A 16,349-nucleotide genomic window follows, 5' to 3' on the forward strand; every position below is an offset into this window, starting at 1 on the left:
TAAATAAAACATAAAATGTAATGAAAATCATCAGAATGTATTTTGTGTGTTCAGATGTGGACAAAGAACCTTATGACAATCAGATTAAATTAACTACGTTTTTCAGAGAGAAAACTTGTGGGGCGGCAGGTAGCCTAGGGGTTAGAGCGTTGTACCAGTAACCGAAAGGATTGAATCCCCGAGCTGACAAGGTAAAAATCCCGCTCTTTCCTAGGCCATCATTGTCAATAACAATTTGTTCTTAACTGATGTGCCTAATTAAATAAAGGTCAAATAAATAAAATTGGTCCAATTCGACCGGAACATAGCAGGAGTGTTAATGAGTCTGTAGGTTAGCATTAAGATTTTGTTCCCCCAAACCCAACAATTACAATTCTGCAGTTACTGTTTGCTTTTATATGAAGGATAGTCAGTAATTAGCAAATTAGCAATTGCCTAAACTCTCTAAAGAACCACAATGTTCCTTCGGGGACCATGATATTAGCAGTTCAAGGTATTTGAGGTATTTCATTTTATAAATAATAAAATACATTTCTGCCGAAACCACTTTTAAAGGTTCAATAAAGCCGTTTTTAGCGCAATCAAAACTGCATCCCACCAAAACAGGCTGAAATTTCAGGCAGCCTTTTCAAACAGCTCAAACTCTAAAAAGGGCCTTATCATAATTTTCACAATTTCACAGTATTATTCCAACCTCATGACGTTAATGTTTAACTTGTTGTATTTTTTGTATGTCCAAAAGATCTAACCAGTCGCTAGTGGTCATCCAATGCGATTCATCCGTGACAATATTGCGCCTCCAGCCAGCCTGCCTGCAAACAGCTGTATTCATTTTCCATGACGGGTTGGAATTTCCCACCAGATTTAGTGCCACGTGTAATGAATGACGAGTTTCCACCATGAGCTGAGGGGCTGACTGAGTTCTAATCGATACGACTGGGACAAGAGACATCTTCACTTTAGCTATTACAGTTATGCCAGATACCAGCAGCTTCTACAACAAAACCAAAGAAACAGGGAACTATGAAGCTTGGGCCAACCTCCGATTTGTGTTAGCTAGCTTAGGGATTCAAAACTGACCAAGATTTGGCCTTTTTTTCTGCTGAAAAAGGTAAGACATAGCTAATATATCTTGCTAGATATATAGCTGCATTGAGCTGACTTGACTGCGCCATAAATTTGTTTAATCTGAATGTAAAATGTTGCCTCCTGCAGTTATTTGTAACATGCTATGACTATATACACTTACTGGCCAGTTTATTGGGTACACTACCCTGTTCACGAAAATGGTTAGCTCCTACAGACAGTGAGTCACGTGGTCGTGGCTTGCTATATAAAGCAGGAAGACAGGCATCAAGTTATGCAGTGAGATTTCAATTGACTGTTAGAATGGGGAAAAAATGAGTGACCTAAGCGACTGAGGGTGGTATGATCGTCAGTGCCAGATGCTCTGAAACAGCCATCTTCCTGGGATTTTCACACACGACAGTGTCTAGGGTTTACAGAGAATGGTGCAACAAACAAAGAACATCCAGTCAGCGTCCTGTGGGCAAAAACAGCTTGTTGATGAGAGATCGAAAGAAAATGGCAAGAATCGTGCAAGCTAACAAACAGGCAGGCCACAAATAGGCAAATAATGTAATGCTAATGTCAGAGTCAGGATTTGGCGTATGCAGCATGAGTCCATGACCCGATCCTGCCTTGTGTCAACAGTACAGGCTGGTGGAGGTGGTGTGGGGAATGTTTTCCTGTCATACCTTAGGTCCCTTGATACCAATTGAGCCACGTTTACATACCCCAAAGAATTTCAGGCTGTTCTCGAGGCAAAGGGGTGTCCAACCCGGTACTAGATACTAGGTGTACCTAATAAACGGGCCACCGAGTGTATGCATGTGTTTATGTGGTCTAAAAGTCACATCGGATTAGCTAACTACTTCACACTTCTGCCACAGAATAGCCATGGTATTATTTGACGACAAAGCTCTAGCTAGAAAATATCTTTGAATAATATATCGCTTATTTTTCAGTGCTTCTACAACTTCTACATATTTGCGGAAATGTAGCCACGCAAAACACGAGGCAGTTGGGATGTTTGTGAAGGATCAGATCGGTAAGCACAAACGTTACCAAGGACAACAGTCGGTTCCATCATTTTATTTCCCCTAGCTGGCCAAGAATTTACCTAATAGTAAAATAGACATCTCCTAATGCTAGGCATTTATGTACACAAGCCGTTTAGGAAAATTAACTACCCAGGATTTACTTTGAGTATTGATGACATAATATCCCAATCGATTAGCCTACTACACAGATATATTACTATGTTTTTCCCCACTTGAGCTATCTGGCCAAGATGTAGACAGTCTTAGATCAATAAGAATAAAACCGTAACATAACGTTATATTGAATGACTGGACATTAACAACACTCAGAAATAAAGGTTTAGATTTGTTCCTAAAGGGGTACAGCCGCTTCTCGCTAGTGATGGGGAAACAAAGCTTAATGAAGCATTGATGTTTTCCAGACAAATTGTGTCAAAATAGGTTAATTACTTAAACGTTTTAATTAACACAGTGTACACTAGTGGCACCTGCTGGTCTGAAGAATTTAGAATTGTCAAATTATTATAGATGAGGTCCCACACTCTGTAGCACATGTGCATCATAGCCTTTTTTTATTTTAAACCAATACTAAATCAATCAGGTGGTTGTTCGACGAAACAAAGCTTTGGACGTCATTGATCACCTGCTTTTGATATAGTGATACAGGCACTGGCACACTGCTTCGGAGTACAGTCCTTTGTGATTTTGACGCATGCCTCGGAACTCCAGTATCAAGCTTAACATCACTGCTTGTCACTGGGATGGTACCCTGTAAGGTTCTTCTTTTAGTTATCGGTACATAATTGTAACCCATTTCATATCTCAGATAGTAGCTTTCTCTACAGGTACAAAATCAGGCAGTTTGCCTTTATATAGTACCACCACAGTGGCAAAGCCATTTGTTCTTTGTAGTGACAAAAATGTGCGCAATGACTGGAAGTCTATGGGTATCTACTAGCAATGCGCAAACGCTAGTTAATATTGGCTCGCGAAACTACCTCTAACTTCCTTCATACTGGACACAGACACATTAAAATTGTATCCACAATCTCATCGGACTTTGGGGAAGTAGATAAAAGGGCTTTTTGCCAAAGTTATATTATACACAAAATATGTTTGTACCCATTTTTTTAAGTGAGTGTGATGATGTATTTAGCCTGGAAATCTATGACTGATACAGTGGGGCAAAAAAAGTTTAGTCAGCCACCAATTGTGCAAGTTCTCCCACTTAAAAAGATGAGAGGCCTGTAATTTATCATAGGTACACTTCAACTATGACAGACGAAATGAGAAAAAAAATCCAGAAAATCACATTGTAGGATTTTTAATGAATTTATTTGCAAATGATGGTGGAAAATAAGTATTTGGTCAATAACAAAAGTTTCTCAATACTTTGTTATATACCCTTTGTTGGCAATGACAAAGGTTTTCACACACTGTTGCTGGTATTTTGGCCCATTCCTCCATGCAGATCTCCTCTAGAGCAGTGATGTTTTGGGGCTGTTGCTGGGCAACACGGACTTTCAACTCCCACCAAAGATTTTCTATGGCTAGGCCACTCCAGGACCTTGAAATGCTTCTTACGAAGCCACTCCTTCGTTGCCCGGGCGGTGTGTTTGGGATCATTGTCATGCTGAAAGACCCAGCCACGTTTCATCTTCAATGCCCTTGCTGATGGAAGGAGGTTTTCACTCAAAATCTCACGATACATGGCCCCATTCATTCTTTCCTTTACACGGATCAGTCGTCCTGGTCCCTTTGCAGAAAAACAGCCCCAAAGCATGACGTTTCCACCCCCATGCTTCACAGTAGGTATGGTGTTCTTTGGATGCAACTCAGCATTCTTTGTCCTCCAAACATGATGAGTTGAGTTTTTACCAAAAAGTTATATTTTGGTTTCATCTGACCATATGACATTCTCCCAATCTTCTTCTGGATCATCCAAATGCTCTCTAGCAAACTTCAGACAGGCCTGGACATGTACAGGCTTAAGCAGTGGGACACGTCTGGCACTGCAGGATTTGAGTCCCTGGCGGCGTAGTGTGTTACTGATGGTAGGCTTTGTTACTTTGGTCCCAGCTCTCTGCATGTCATTCACTAGGTCCCCCCGTGTGATACTGAGATTTTTGCTCACCGTTCTTGTGATCATTTTGACCCCACGGGGTGAGATCTTGCGTGGAGCCCCAGATCGAGGGAGATTATCAGTGGTCTTGTATGTCTTCCATTTCCTAAAAATTGCTCCCACAGTTGATTTCTTCAAACCAAGTTGCTTACCTATTGCAGATTCAGTCTTCTCAGCCTGGTGCAGGTCTACAATTTTGTTTCTGGTGTCCTTTGACAGCTCTTTGGTCTTGGCCATAGTGGAGTTTGGAGTGTGACTGTTTGAGGTTGTGGACTGGTGTCTTTTATACTGATAACAAGTTCAAACAGGTGCCATTAATACAGGTAACGAGTGGAGGACAGAGGAAGAAGTTATAGGTCTGTGAGAGCCAGAAATCGTGCTTGTTTGTAGGTGACCAAATAGTTATTTTCCACCATAATTTGCTAATAAATTCATTAAAAATCCTACAATGTGATTTTCTGGATTTTTTTTCTCATTTTGTCTGTCTGTCATAGTTGAAGTGTACCTATGATGAAAATGACATGCCTCTCATCTTTTTAAGTGGGAACTCTTGCACAATTGGTGGCTGACTAAATACCTTTTTGCCCCACTGTATTCGTGAAAGGCAATTCTTTCATAGTTGCCAAATGGTAAAACTGTATTCCGGATTGGAATGGATGGAGCATGTTTGAATTGTTGTCCATCTAGGTCTCCACAGCAATTTAATATAACCCTTGTAACTATCATCCAGCCTTGGAGAACATGGAGGGCAACAAAATGCAAGTCAAATACTTGTATGATGTCAAATGAAAAAATGTCCATTATTAGATCTCATTACAACATATTAAATGTTGTCGCTGTTATATTTAATGGTTGTCAACATTAGAGTTCTGCACGGCTAACAATGAAATTCTTAGTCAAAATACTCACCAAATATTATTCTCTTTCAGCTATAGGAGACTCTACATAAGGAATCTACGTAAGAAGACTCCCTGAAGTGTCACCAACAACGACCGAGCTGCTACAACTTTGAGGAGTCGCCACGCAACACAGGATGCAGTTAGCAAACCTTTGCGCGAGGAAGGACCTGAGCTTTCCTTATTATTGTCCGTCTTTGTGGCTCACGGGAACTGTGAACCGACAGAGTACTCAGAAATGTTGTTGAAAGAGAAGGGCCTACAACCAAACATATAAATCATGTGAAATAAGGGAAGTTTGTGTGGGAAACGAGTCAGATGCAAAGGATTTACTTCAGACACCCGACAAGGCCCAAATCCCTGTCATTCGCATGAGAAAGAGACAGAGATATCGGGGATGTAGGTCGGGGTGCCCTGTAAGGATCCGACGGCAAGTGGGTAATCTGCATCTACCATCAGTCAAAATAGCCAATTATTTTTTACTTAACACTTATTTTTCTTAACTGCATTTTTGGTTAAGGGCTTATAAGTAAGCATTTCTCTACACCTGTTGTATTCAGAGCATGTGACAAATAAAATTTGATTTGAACATTTGACTTTGTTGTGACAACGCCTCCTTTCATCCTCATCCGTCCTGGCCCTGACAGCAGCACTTCCTCTCAAGGTCAGTGGCTAATTGGTCTCCCGGCAATTCAGGCAGGTGCACTCCTCAGTCTGGGATATCTGGAGTTCCTGGATAGCTTTCCTCAATTACATGATGCCAAAAATTAGGTGACTGGACAAACACCTGCACTAGTACCTCTTCCCTTTCCTCAAAGGACAGCACATTCCATTTAGTCTGTATTGATAATAAGAACAAAGCAACAGGAAATTACAGAATGCAGTTAAATATTATGTAGTATGATTTGAATGTTGTGAAATGGGTAACAGAACCACAGGTGAAAGATTTTCACTAACCTTCTGCTTGGCCAGCCCCAACTAGAGAGGTCTTCCTCTCCAATTCTTTTCACGGCAGATGAAGACTGTGCCTATTCAAAACTGGAATCCTATAGAAAGAAATTAGTTAGGAATGTGTTCAGTAGGCCAACATGGTATTTTGTAGCTATAGACCTAACTGTCAATGATTTTCATGCAGAAGGCTCAAGTATTACACTTTCACAATCAATACATAACATCTTGATAACCAATGTAGCTAAATCACCGCTCGTATAGATACAATAAAATTGATAGGCTACATTAGGTTACATTGTCTTTCACAAAGGTCTGTTGACAGAAACTACCAAGGTTTTCCAGCACACAGCTTTGACCTGCTACAGTAGCTATGTCAGTCTATTGTACTTCAAACAATGTGTATGCAGGTGGCTTAGGATTCAAACCTTCTCAAACAGCAGCAGTTTCCCCCAACTCAATCCCAACAAACAAACCTCTTGCAGGTTGAGTTCAATAAATATAGGCAGATGTATGGTGAGACGCCGGAGGAAGCTTTGAATCGATCAGTAGCTTACGGAGTAATATGAGAAGAATGCAATTGCTGAATCTATGTAGATATTGTAAACTAAGTGTTTTGATAACTTTCAAAATGTCGAAACACGTCCATGTAGATTAATCAACACTTTCCATAATACCATAGAAGCAGTGTTATGCTAATATAACAATGTGTAACTCTCATTCCCAGCCGATACAGATACTGTGACTATCTGCATTTTGTTTGGTGGTAATGTGGCTACCTTGGAAACGTCAGAGTGGTCATACCCTCTTCCTGTGTGGTGTCCCATATACAACAGGAGTTCCCTGGTCCTGGTGAAGAAAACACAGGGTTCCTCCCTCCCCATGTTCAATTAAATAAAAATAAAAAAAGAATACAAGTAAAAGTTGTGTCCAGTAAAATTCAGAGACATTTGTACCAAGCCTGTTTGTCAGTCTGGACTTAATCAAATCATATTTCAAGTCTCCGTGTGCTACAGTAGCTTCATACATGTTTCTGTTTACACATCCACAGTTACTGTCCTATTACCAATGGCAGTTAGGATATGTCCAAACACACCAAGACAGTCGTGGACAGGGCACGACAACACCTTTTCCCCCTCAGGAGACTGAAATGATTTGGCATGGGTCCCCAGATCCTCAAAAAGTTATACAGCTGCACCACCGAGAGCATCCTGACCGGTTGCAACAACGCCTGGTATGGCAACTGCTCGGCATCTGACCGTGAGGCTCTACAGAGGGTAGTGCGTACAGCCCAGTACGTCACTGGGACCAAGCTTCCTTCCATCCAGGACCTACATACTAGGCGGTGTCAGAGAAAAGCCCCAAAAATGGTCAAAGACTCCAGTTACCCAAGTCATAGACGTTTCTCTCTGCTGTAAGACTGCTGAACAATTAATCAAATGGCCAACCGGACTATTTGCATTGACACTCCCCCCATTTGTTTTTACACTGCTGCTACTCGCTGTTTATCTATGCATAGTCACTTTTTTAAAAAAAATGTACCTTTATTTAACTAGGCAAGTCAGTTAAGAACAAATTTTTATTTTCAATGACAGCCTAGGAACAGTGGGTTAACTGCCTGTTCAGGGGCAGAACGACAGATTTGTACCTTGTCAGTTCAGGGATTTGAACTTGCAACCTTTCGGTTACTAGTCCAACACTCTAATCACTAGGCTACACTGCCACCCCTACCTACATGTAAAAATTACCTCGACTAAAACTGTAGCCCCACACATTGACTTGGTACCAGTACCCCCTTGTATATAGCCTCGTTATTGCTATTTTATTGTGTTTTTATTTTTTGCTTTCGTTTATTTTGTAAATATTTTCTTGAACTGTATTGTTGGTTAAAGGCTTGTAAGTAAGCATTTCACGGTTGTGTTCGGCGCATGTGACAAAGTTTGATTTGATCTATTACCAATGGCAGTTAGGGATACAGTGGTTCCTAAGAGGTCATTTTGTAGTTGAATACGTTACCCTGTGTCACTGCTTCATTGCTCCAGACCACCGCAAGGGGGAGTTAGAGCACTGATTATACTTTTGGCTCTCAAGGTGCTAAATGTGTCTCTACCTGACATTGAATGGGCGATATAAGCTAAATAGAAACTGATAATTGTGCACGACTTCAAAATTGAATTTCAATTAACTGAATGATGAGGATGAAGAAGGTGATTGAATTTAGGACAATAGTGTAAGAATTGCTATTCCTCTGTCCTGCGCGCATACTTGGTCAGAACAAGCTGTAACTGAACTGTAACATATTACTTACTAAAACTGTTGTTACACTAAGGTATTTATTCTAAGAGAAACGAAAATGACCTGGATGCCATGCATTATAGTCTCTAAAAGGAAAAATATTACCACCGTCTCTTGCGCATGTCATTTTCCTTTCATAGTGCATCCTTATTTACAAAGTGATTATTATTGGATATTCTCACAGAGCAGATTAGCCCTAACGAAAAATGCCCCTTAGATACTGTATGAATTCGGAGGGCAGAAATAATTCAATATGAAAGCATTAGACCTCTCACTGAAGGCGTCAGTCATACAGAAGTTGTACTTAATTCCAAACTGGATTTAACGAAAAATTACATGAAAAGCGCACATTTGTAAATCCAAACTCTAAAAGTATTGGAAAGGGAGATCAATTATTTTTGACATGTAAACAAGATACTGTTTTTTTTATTTACAGTAGAGATGGACAGCTTTAGTCATTTTGAAAACAGGTTTTCAAACACTTGTTTTTTTTCACAAGTGTACTGTAGTCCATCTTGCAAACAATGTTTTCTATTAGCAAGATAATAGCCCGGCTACTGTAGGTGTAAAAATCCTTCAATATGCCATGTGTTCGATGCTTAAGTACTCTAAAGTGTTACATTTCTAACTCAAGACCTCATGCAACCGCAAAAATGTTGGAGAGCCATATAGATTGCAAAATAGTTGTGAAGGGATTCCATGGCACATGGTTTATGAATTGACACGCAACTCTTCATAGCCCAGCTATTGTAGTTGTGAAAATCCCCCAATTTGTCCCTAACAGTTCCTCATCAACATCTTTATGCTTTCATTAATATAATAACGAGAAAAAAGACATTCAAAATGCAGATGTTTATTTAAACTACATTTTAGTTGCACTTCCCCCAAGCTCCACGACCACAGGTAAAAACCTTGCTGAGATGATCAATGTATTTGTTGCATTGTTGTTGTCAATTTCTCTAGCAAAAACATCTTGATGGCTTTCACCAGTTCATCTTTGCTTGTAAGCTTGGTAGAGTTACGCATTAATGTTTTCAGTTGATGCCAAACAAGTTCGATTGGGTTTATATCAGAAGACCTACATGTAGAGATTATACAAATATTTGTAGATTTACTGTAGGCCATACCGAAAGTGTTGTAGGTCTTTTATCTACATAAAGGTCTACTTACTCTGCTGGTGTCTTGACCCAGTTTATGTCCTCATTTGCAATGCAAACCCGGGCGGCAGTGTGTTTAGGGTCATTGTCTGCATTTGGAGAAGAAGAAAAAAAACAAATTTAGCCACAATATGAGAAATATATTTGTAAATAGGCCTAAACATAGCAAAATATTGATTGATGATTTCTTCCTCAAAGAAATCTCGAGCCATGATATCTGAAAAAGAAGGCAACATTGAATTATTGTGGAACACATAGCAGTCCATGGGGTGTAGGCTAAAACATTTTATGTACTTTTTCTTTATAAATTGCTAAATTACCATCAAAAATGGGCCTGGTCCCTGGCGAGAAATTGCCCCAACACATGGAGTTTGAGGGGATGCTTGGGTCTCGGCTTGCTTTATCTTCCTTTTTTTCTGTAGCAATTTTGTGCAAATTGCTCAAGGGCCACGGTTGATTCTTCTGTGAAGATGGTGTCATTGAAAGTCTTGCTAGCTTTGATCCATGCATCGGCCTGCAGGACACAAAGTTCTTTGTTTGTCAGACAAATCATTGGGTTAGAAACTACAGAATAGTACAAAACAAGAGAACACATGGCTAATGTTCTGGGAAAAAAAAAAATACATATATATATATATATATATATATATACACACACACTGCTCAAAAAAATAAAGGGAACACTAAAATAACATCCTAGATCTGAATGAATTAAATATTCTTATTAAATACTTTCTTCTTTACATAGTTGAATGTGCTGACAACAAAATCAGACAAAAATTATAATTGGAAATCAAATTTATCAACCTATGGAGGTCTGGATTTGGAGTCACACTCAAAATTAAAGTGGAAAACCACACTACAGGCTGATCCAACTTTGATGTAATGTCATTAAAACAAGTCAAAATGAGGCTCAGTAGTGTGTGGCCTCCACGTGCCTGAATGACCTCACTACAACGCCTGGGCATGCTTCTGATGAGGTGGCGGATGGTCTCCTGAGGGATCTCCTCCCAGACCTGGACTAAAGCATCCGCCAACTCCTGGACAGTCTGTTGTGCAACGTGGCGTTGGTGGATGGAGCGAGACATGATGTCCCAGATGTGCTCAATTGGATTCAGGTCTGGGGAACGGGCGGGCCAGTCCATAGCATCGATCCTCTTGCAGGAACTGCTGACACACTCCAGCCACATGAGGTCTAGCATTGTCTTGCATTAGGAGGAACCCAGGGCCAACCGCACCAGCATATGGTCTCACAAGGGGTCTGAGGATCTCATCTCGGTACCTAATGGCAGTCAGGCTACCTCTGGCGAGCACATGGAGGGCTGTGCGGCCCCCCAAAGAAATGCCACCCCACACCATGACTGACCCACCGCCAAACCGGTCATGCTGGAGGATGTTGCAGGCAGCAGAACGTTCTCCACAGCGTCTCCAGACTCTGTCATGTCTGTCACATGTGCTCAACCTGCTTTCATCTGTGAAGACCACAGGGTCTTCACCAACAATCTTGGTGTTCTCTGGCAAATGCCAAACGTCCTGCACGGTGTTGGGCTGTAAGCACAACTCCCACCTGTGGACGTCGGGCCCTCATAGAGTCTGTTTCTGACCATTTGAGCAGACACATGCACTTTGTGGCATTCTGGAGGTAATTTTGCAGGGCTCTGACAGTGCTCCTCCTTGCACAAAGGCGTAGGTAGCGGTCCTGCTGCTGGGTTGTTGCCCTCCTACGGCCTCCTCCACATCTCCTGATGTACTGGCCTGTCTCCTGGTAGCGCATCCATGCTCTGGACACTACGCTGACAGACACAGCATACCTTCTTGCCACAGCTCGCATTGATGTGCCATCCTGGATGAGCTGCACTACCTGAGCCACTTGTGTGGGTTGTAGACTCATGCTACCACTAGAGTGAAAGCACCGCCAGCATTCAAAAGTGACCAAAACATCAGCCAGGAAGCGTAGGAACTGAGAAGTGGTCTGTGGTCACCACCTGCATAACCACTCCTTTATTGGGGGTGTCTTGCTAATTGCCAATAATTTCCTCCTGTTGTCTATTCCATTTGCACAACAGCATGTGAAATTTGTCAATCAGTGTTGCTTCCTAAGTGGACAGTTTGATTTCACAGAAGTGTGATTGACTTGGAGTTACATTGTATTGTTTAAGTGTTCCCTTTATTTTTTTGAGCAGTGAATATACAGAGGGGCAAAAAAGTATTTAGTCAGCCACCAATTATGCAAGTTCTCCCACTTAAAAAGATGAGAGGCCTATACTTTTCATCATAGGTACGCTTCTACTATGACAGACAAAATGAGAAAAACAAATCCAGAAAATAACATTGTAGGATTTTTAATGAATTTATTTGAAAATTATGGTGGAAAATAAGTATTTGGTCAATAACAAAAGTTTATCTCAATACTTTGTTATATACCCTTTGTTGGCAATGACAGAGGTCAAACATTTTCTGTAAGGTTTGTACACACTTGCTGGTATTTTGGCCCATTCCTCCATGCAGATCTCCTCTAGATCAGTGATGTTTTGGGGCTGTTGCTGGGCAACACGGACTTTCAACTCCCACCAAAGATTTTCTATGGGGTTGAGATCTGGAGACTGGCTAGGCCACTCCAGGACCTTGAAATGCTTCTTACGAAGCCACTCCTTCGTTGCCCGAGCGGTGTGTTTGGGATCATTGTCATGCTGAAAGACCCAGCCACGTTTCATCTTCAATGCCCTTGCTGATGGAAGGAGGTTTTCACTCAAAATCTCACGATACATGGCCCCATTCATTCTTTCCTTTACACGGATCATTAGTCCTGGTCCCTTTGCAGAAAAACAGCCCCAAAGCATGATGTTTCCACCCCCATGCTTCACAGTAGGTATGGTGTTCTTTGGATGCAACTCAGTATTCGTTGTCCTCCAAACACGACGAGTTGAGTTTTTACCAAAAAGTTATATTTTGATTTCATCTGACCTTATGACATTCTCCCAATCTTCTTCTGGATCATCCAAATGCTCTCTAGCAAACTTCAGACAGGCCTGGACATGTACTGGCTTAAGCAGGGGGACACGTCTGGCACTGCAGGATTTGAGTCCCTGGCGGCGTAGTGTGTTACTGATGGTAGGCTTTGTTACTTTGGTCCCAGCTCTCTGCAGGTCATTCACTAGGTCCCCCCGTGTGATACTGAGATTTTTGCTCACCGTTCTTGTGATCATTTTGACCCCACGGGGTGAGATCTTGCGTGGAGCCCCAGATCGAGGGAGATTATCAGTGGTCTTGTATGTCTTCCATTTCCTAATAATTGCTCCCACAGTTGATTTCTTCAAACCAAGCTGCTTACCTATTGCAGATTCAGTCTTCCCAGCCTGGTGCAGGTCTACAATTCTGTTTCTGGTGTCCTTTGACAGCTCTTTGGTCTTGGCCATAGTGGAGTTTGGAGTGTGACTGATTGAGGTTGTGGACAGGTGTCTTTTATACTGATAACAAGTTCAAACGGGTGCCATTAATACAGGTAACGAGTGGAGGACAGAGGAGCCTCTTAAAGAAGAAGTTACAGGTCTGTGAGAGCCAGAAATCTTGCTTGTTTGTAGGTGACCAAATAGTTATTTTCCACCATAATTTGCAAATGAATTCATTAAAAATCCTACGTGATTTTCTGGATTTTTTTTTCTCATTTTGTCTGTCATAGTTGAAGTGTACCTATGATGAAAATGACATGCCTCTCTCATCTTTTTAAGTGGGAGAACTTGCACAATTGGTGGCTGACTAAATACTTTTTTGCCCCACTGTAGATACTTTTGTACCTGTTTCCACCAGCATCTTCACAAGGTCCTTTGCTGTTGTGCTGGGATTGATTTTCACATTTCGCACCAAAATACGTTCATCTCTAGGACACAAAGCGTCTCCTTCCTGTGCGGTATGAAAGTGTGTGCGAGCAAGGAGACCTACAAACCTGACTCAGTTACACCAGCTCTGCCAGGAGGAATGGGCCAAAATTCACCCACCTTATTGTGGAAGGCTACCTGAAACTATTTAAAAGCAATGCTACCAAATACTAATTGAGTGTATGTAAACTTCTGACCCACTGGGAATATGATGAAAGAAGTAAAAGCTGAAATAAATCATTCTCTCTATTATTATTCTGACATTTCACATTCTTAAGATAAAGTGGTGATCTTAACTGACCTAAGACAGAATTTTTACTAGGATTAAATGTCAGGAATTGTGAAAAACTGAGTTTAAATGTATTTGGCTGAGGTGTATGTAAACTTCCGACTTCAACGGTATGTTTTAAAAAAGTTTTAATTTTATTAACCCTGCATTATAATTGTATAAAAGCCCATTAGATATTCATTTAGAATTCTCAAAAAGTTATTAGATCTACTACTACTGTACAAACATTTTATGGATCTGCCAGTATTTTTATTTAGAGATTCCGGTAAAGAAATGTGTATGTAGAGGGTTAACTTTCTTCACCAATTCTCTTACTATTTTGTACAATTGTGTGATTAGCCTACCATTTGGTGTAACTAATGTTAATTTTCTTGAGGAATTTTGCACTCACAATATTAAAAACTTTAAAATGCTTTCATGAATTAAATCACTTTAGCCGACATGTTGTGGTTCATCTGATGAAGGATTGACTCGATCTATAAACCCAGGACGATAGTAAAACAGGAAATAAAATACACTACAAGAAAGGGAACACATATCTAACTGTAGAAAACGGTTGCAGGTAGGAGGTCTATCTAAAAGGTGCAGATCGGAGGGCCGTCAAGCGAAACAGACCAATGAAGCATGGGTACACAGAGGGAGTATCTACGACTTTCTGAGGACTAGGTAGGGTAGGAGGCCCACGTCCTCCGCTTCTCCCTTCCCTCGCCGTGGGGTTCTAGGCCGGGAGGGTGGATTCGGCTCTCGTCTAAGCTCGGATCCCCACATCTCCATGTTGCCTGGGTTGCGACCAACAGGCTTCATCTCCCCATTCCCAGTTAGGCACGGCTGCATGTCGAAAAACACTCTTTCCCCGTTAGGCACGGCCGCATGTTAGCACCCCCTTTCCCCATTAGGCATGGCCGCATGGCGCACCCCCAATATCAAGGTGCACATGGGCTTATTTATATAATGAATATGAATTCGGAAGGCAGAAATGATTAAATATTAAAGCGTTAGACCTCTCACTGAAGGTGCCAGTCATACAAAGTTAAACTTAAATCCGAATTGGTTGGAGATAAGAGTACATGGCCATAACGCCTAGATAATTTTTCAAGTTGTTCAAACATTCATAGATGACCAGCAGGGTCAATAATATAAACAGTGGTTATAGAGGGTGCAACCGGTAAGCACCTTGGGAGTAAATGCCAGTTGGCTTTTCATAGCCGAGACAGCAAGTGTGTGTGCGTGTGCGAGAGAGAAAGAGGATCAAAACACACAGTAATGCGTGGAATATAGCAATAAGAATGTCAGTTTAATGTGCAGATCACCTCCTATTACCCTTCTCAGAGTTTAAGAATTGTGTGTGTTCAATTATTTGTGATATAAAATCAAATGTATTTGTCACATACACATGGTTAGCAGATGTTAATGCGAGTGTAGCGAAATGCTTGTGCTTCCAGTTCCGACAATGCAGTAATAACCAACGAGTAATCTAACCTAACAATTCCAAAATTACTACCTTATACACACAAGTGTAAAGGGATAAAGAATATGTACATAAAGATATATGAATGAGTGATGGTACAGAACGGCATAGGCAAGATGCAGTAGATGGTATCGAGTACAGTATATACAGTGCCTTGCGAAAGTATTCGGCCCCCTTGAACTTTGCGACCTTTTGCCACATTTCAGGCTTCAAACATAAAGATATAAAACTGTATTTTTTTGTGAAGAATCAACAACAAGTGCGACACAATCATGAAGTGGAATGACATTTATTGGATATTTCAAACTTTTTTAACAAATCAAAAACTGAAAAATTGGGCGTGCAAAATTATTCAGCCCCCTTAATACTTTGTAGCGCCACCTTTTGCTGCGATTACAGCTGTAAGCCGCTTGGGGTATGTCTATCAGTTTTGCACATCGAGAGACTGAAATTTTTTCCCATTCCTCCTTGCAAAACAGCTCGAGCTCAGTGAGGTTGGATGGAGAGCATTTGTGAACAGCAGTTTTCAGTTCTTTCCACAGATTCTCGATTGGATTCAGGTCTGGACTTTGACTTGGCCATTCTAACACCTGAATATGTTTATTTTTGAACCATTCCATTGTAGATTTTGCTTTATGTTTTGGATCATTGTCTTGTTGGAAGACAAATCTCCGTCCCAGTCTCAGGTCTTTTGCAGACTCCATCAGGTTTTCTTCCAGAATGGTCCTGTATTTGGCTCCATCCATCTTCCCATCAATTTTAACCATCTTCCCTGTCCCTGCTGAAGAAAAGCAGGCCCAAACCATGATGCTGCCACCACCATGTTTGACAGGGTGGATGGTGTGTTCAGGGTGATGAGCTGTGTTGCTTTTACGCCAAACATAACGTTTTGCATTGTTGCCAAAAAGTTCAATTTTGGTTTCATCTGACCAGAGCACCTTCTTCCACATGTTTGGTGTGTCTCCCAGGTGGCTTGTGGCAAACTTTAAACTACACTTTTTATGGATATCTTTAAGAAATGGCTTTCTTCTTGCCACTCTTCCATAAAGGCCAGATTTGTGCAATATACGACTGATTGTTGTCCTATGGACAGAGTCTCCCACCTCAGCTGTAGATCTCTGCAGTTCATCCAGAGTGACCATGGGCCTCTTGGCTGCATCTCTGATCAGTCTTCTCCTTGTATGAGCTGAAAGTTTA

General features: G+C 41.2%; 1 protein-coding gene and 1 long non-coding RNA gene across 3 annotated transcripts in view; both read left to right on the forward strand.

Moving 5' to 3' along the window:
- The window catches only part of LOC110492752 (metabotropic glutamate receptor 8), a 241,073-nt gene that overhangs the window by 69,460 nt on the left and 155,264 nt on the right, over positions 1-16,349 (forward strand). The gene's annotated exons all lie outside the window — the stretch shown is intronic.
- Positions 535-5,709, forward strand: LOC118941102. The gene is made up of 3 exons (XR_005037383.1): positions 535-1,111; positions 2,028-2,110; positions 5,154-5,709. It is a non-coding gene; the product is annotated as an uncharacterized LOC118941102 (long non-coding RNA).

Source organism: Oncorhynchus mykiss, chromosome 2, assembly GCF_013265735.2.
Source record: "Oncorhynchus mykiss isolate Arlee chromosome 2, USDA_OmykA_1.1, whole genome shotgun sequence".
Classification (NCBI taxonomy): domain Eukaryota; kingdom Metazoa; phylum Chordata; class Actinopteri; order Salmoniformes; family Salmonidae; genus Oncorhynchus; species Oncorhynchus mykiss.